The sequence below is a fragment of the Balaenoptera borealis genome (assembly GCF_965194805.1).
Source record: "Balaenoptera borealis genome assembly, contig: HAP1_SCAFFOLD_1660, whole genome shotgun sequence".
NCBI lineage: Eukaryota > Metazoa > Chordata > Mammalia > Artiodactyla > Balaenopteridae > Balaenoptera > Balaenoptera borealis.
The window spans coordinates 31,689-36,391 of NW_028122578.1; the positions used below are offsets into that span (position 1 = coordinate 31,689).

At 40.1% G+C, this 4,703-nt stretch overlaps 1 long non-coding RNA gene across 1 annotated transcript; it reads left to right on the top strand.

Moving 5' to 3' along the window:
• Positions 1-1,004: 1,004 nt before the first annotated feature.
• On the top strand, positions 1,005-4,448 carry LOC309622154. Its single transcript, XR_014240560.1, has 2 exons — positions 1,005-1,097; positions 4,318-4,448. It is a non-coding gene; the product is annotated as an uncharacterized lncRNA (long non-coding RNA).
• Positions 4,449-4,703: the final 255 nt, after the last annotated feature.

Genomic DNA, 4,703 nt, shown 5'->3' on the forward strand with positions numbered 1-4,703 from the left:
TTTGCTGGGATCAAAGCTAAAAAGTAAATTACAAATATGAACAAGAAGTAATGAGACATAAACTTAAAGGGCTTTTCTCCTGGCACATTCCATTCGAATTTACAACCTAGAACACCACTTCCATTAAGACTCTGTTTCCCCAGTTACCAAATTTGGTAAAGGAGAAATGCTGCCACCTTGTGGCCGTTTCCTGCAAGAGCAGCTTTAAACTCACAGCTAATGGTCACTTAACATTCACAAGGACTCACGGCTGTAAAGGACACCTGCCCTAAAAAATTGTGCTGAAGTAGGGAATGGACAAAAAAATTCAAAACAGGGAAATGTTTCAAGAAGAGTATGAAGAGTTAAGTTTTACTCACGCTCGTTCAAAAAACAAGGAAAATGGATAAAAGCTCAACCTCAGGGAGTGTTAGACCCATGCAATCTAATCTACAAAAAGTTTCAACTTACACCAGTCGACTGACCATCAGCAAAAAGTCTACAAACAATAAATGCTGAAGGGGTTTTAAAGAACTGTGTCCCCTCTACCTGCTGGTGAGACGAAAAGGGGTAACAGCCAATAATGAGAACAGCAAGGAGCTGTGTTTAAAAGTAAAAACGGAGGTACCATTCAATCCAGCAGGCGCACCAATGGACCTCTCACCTGAGAAGACAAGAATCGAGAAGACGCAGGCCGCAAAAGCTGCAGTGCAGCCTTATTCACAATAGCCAAGACAGTGAAGCAATCAAAATATCCAACAAGAGGTGAATGGATAAAGAAGAAGTGGTCCATGTACACAATGGAATATTAGCCATGGAAAACAATGAACCATTGCTCTCTGAGGCACCACAAATTTGTCTGGAGATAATCACGAAACAGGAGGTAAGTCGGAAAGTAAAAGACCTATATTCTATGATATCACTTATAGGCGTTATCTAATAACTGACACAAATGAACATATTTCCACAGAGAAAGACACTCACAGACTTAGAAAACAAACTATGCTCATCTCAGAGGAAAGGTGGGGGGAATGGATAAATTAAGATTAGTGTTACTATATGTATACAAACACATATTATATACATATCTCAAAAAGACCGACCATATAGCAAGGGAGGTCTGCGGAACCCACTGTAACATTTTACGTGGGAAGAGGATCTTTACGTGAATAGACATTTTTAATGTACAAATGAACCAGATTGTGTACACCTAGGAGAAACAATATTCTAAGCTTTACCCCAATTAAAACACTTTTAAAAACCAAGAAGAAATAATGAGACATAAACTTATGGGGGTTTCTCCATGCACAGTCCAATGTAATTTACAACCTAGGAACACGACTTCCAGAAAGGCTCTGCTGCCCTAGTACTCAGATTTGGGAAAGGAGAAATGCTGCCTCCTTGAGGCCACTTCCCACAACAGCAGCTTTAAACCCATTGCTAAAGGTCCCTAAATATTCACCAAACTTGAAGTTCGGGAAATGACACCTGCTCTCTAAAAAAATTCTGGTGTGGAAAATCGACCAAAAAATTCAAAAGAGGGCAACCTTCCAAGAAGACAATTTCAAGAGTTATATTGTACTCCCAATTGTTTCCTTTTTTTAACAGAAAAGAAAACGGCGGAGAAAAATGATGAGTTTTACGAATTTTCAAAGACATGCAATCCCAAATTACAAAACCCTATGAGCTCACAGCAGCCAGTAGGGCCATTAGCAGAAAGGCTGCAAACAATAAATGCTAAATCGATTGTGGAGAAATGCGTACCCTCGATTCTAAGGGGGACGTGGTAAGAGCCACTAATGAAAACACAAATAAGGTGCTTTGAAAAGGGAAACACGGTGCTACCAGTCAATCAATCAAACCCACTGCTGGGCCTATCCCCTGAGAAAATGAGAATCCAAAAGTCACAGGCTGGCAATCCTGCACTCCAACAATATTTACCATAGCCAACACTTGGAAGCAATGAAAATCTCCATCAACCGAGGAATGAACAAAGTAGAAGTGGTCCACGTACTCAGTGGAAAATTACTCCAATAAAAAATAAAAATTAAATTTAAAAATCCAACAAAAGTAAGGAGACATCAGCTTGTGTGGGTTTCTCCGGGCACACTCCACTCTAATTTATAACCGAGAAACACCACAGGCCGCAAGGGCTTTTCCCTAGTTACCAGGGTGGGGAACATAGAAAGGCTGCCGCCCTCTGGCAGTTAGCTGCAAAAGCAGCTTTAAAGCCTGTGCTAATGGTCATTTCATAGGAACAAGTACTGCAGAACTGTAAATGAAACCTGCCCTCAAAATGTCTTGAGGGAGGTAATGGCCAAAACATTTCAAAATGGGACACATACTTTAAGAGAACACTTTGAAGAACTAAGGGGTAATCACAGCTTGAAAAATAAAAAGGACATGCCTTAAAGGTCAATTTCAACGGATTATGAGGCACATGCGAATTCAACCACAAAGAGGTATCAGCTCACACTTGTCAGAATAACCATCAGCAAGAAAACGACAAACAATAAATGCTGAAGGTGTTGTGGAGAAATGCATACCCTCAACTTCAAGTGGGACGTAACTTGCAAAGGGCCACGAATGAGAGCAGAATGGAGGTGCCTTAAATAGGTAAACACTGAGCTACCATATGATCCAGCAGGCCCACTCCCCGACCTATAATCTAAGAAGAGAGAATTGGAAAGACACAGGCAGGCAAATCTGCATTGCACACTCATACAATACCCAAGATATGGAAGTAACCAAAAACTCCACCAACAGATGGGTGGACAAAGAAGAACTCCTCCATGTACAGATGGAATATTCGCTAGTGAAAAAAAGGAAACAATGCCATTAGCAGCACCATAGATGTGTCTAGACATAATCACGCAACCTGTAGTAAGTGAGAAAGCAAAAGACACATATCCTATCATATCACTTTTAGGAGTTACTTAAAAATTGATACCAATGAAGATATTTCCACAGAGAAAGGCAATCACAGATTCATTAAAAAAACTTACGGTTCACCAAATAGAAAGGGATGAGGATTGGATACATTACCATATTGGGGTTAACAGAGATATACAAACCATGTGAAATATATAACCACCAAAGACGTACGGAAGACCAGGAGAAGACTACTCAACATTGTGTCATAACCTACATGGGAAAAGGATGCGAGGAAGAATAGATACACGTATATGTGTGAAAGAACCACATCTTGCACACCTAGAACAAACAAACCATTGTAATCAAATTTGCTGGGATCAAAGCTAAAAAGTAAATTCCAAATATGAACAAGAAGTAATGAGACATAAACTTAAAGGGCTTTTCTCCTGGCACATTCCATTCGAATTTACAACCTAGAACACCACTTCCATTAAGACTCTGTTTCCCCAGTTACCAAATTTGGTAAAGGAGAAATGCTGCCACCTTGTGGCCGTTTCCTGCAAGAGCAGCTTTAAACTCACAGCTAATGGTCACTTAACATTCACAAGGACTCATGGCTGTAAAGGACACCTGCCCTAAAAAATTGTGCTGAAGTAGGGAATGGACAAAAAAATTCAAAACAGGGAAATGTTTCAAGAAGAGTATGAAGAGTTAAGTTTTACTCACGCTCGTTCAAAAAACAAGGAAAATGGATAAAAGCTCAACCTCAGGGAGTGTTAGACCCATGCAATCTAATCTACAAAAAGTTTCAACTTACACCAGTCGACTGACCATCAGCAAAAAGTCTACAAACAATAAATGCTGAAGGGGTTTTAAAGAACTGTGTCCCCTCTACCTGCTGGTGAGACGTAAAGGGGTAACAGCCAATAATGAGAACAGCAAGGAGCTGTGTTTAAAAGTAAAAACGGAGGTACCATTCAATCCAGCAGGCGCACCAATGGACCTCTCACCTGAGAAGACAAGAATCGAGAAGACGCAGGCCGCAAAAGCTGCAGTGCAGCCTTATTCACAATAGCCAAGACAGTGAAGCAATCAAAATATCCAACAAGAGGTGAATGGATAAAGAAGAAGTGGTCCATGTACACAATGGAATATTAGCCATGGAAAACAATGAACCATTGCTCTCTGAGGCACCACAAATTTGTCTGGAGATAATCACGAAACATGAGGTAAGTCGGAAAGTAAAAGACCTATATTCTATGATATCACTTATAGGCGTTATCTAATAACTGACACAAATGAACATATTTCCACAGAGAAAGACACTCACAGACTTAGAAAACAAACTATGCTCATCTCAGAGGAAAGGTGGGGGGAATGGATAAATTAAGATTAGTGTTACTATATGTATACAAACACAGGTTATATACGTATCTCAAAAAGACCAACCATATAGCAAGGGAGGTCTGCGGAACCCTCTGTAACATTTTACATGGGAAGAGGATCTGTACTTGAATAGACATATAAAATGCCCAAATGAACCAGATTGTGTACACCTAGGACAAACAATATTCTAAGCTTTACCCCAATTAAAACACTTTTAAAAATCAGGAAGAAATAATGAGACATAAACTTATGGGGGTTTCTCCATGCACAGTCCAATGTAATTTACAACCTAGGAACACGACTTCCAGAAAGGCTCTGCTGCCCTAGTACCCAGATTTGGGAATGGAGAAATGCTGCCTCCTTGAGGCCATTTCCCACAACAGCAGCTTTAAACCCATTGCTAAAGGTCACTACATATTCACCAAACTTGCACTTCGGGAAATGACACCTGATCTCTAAAACAA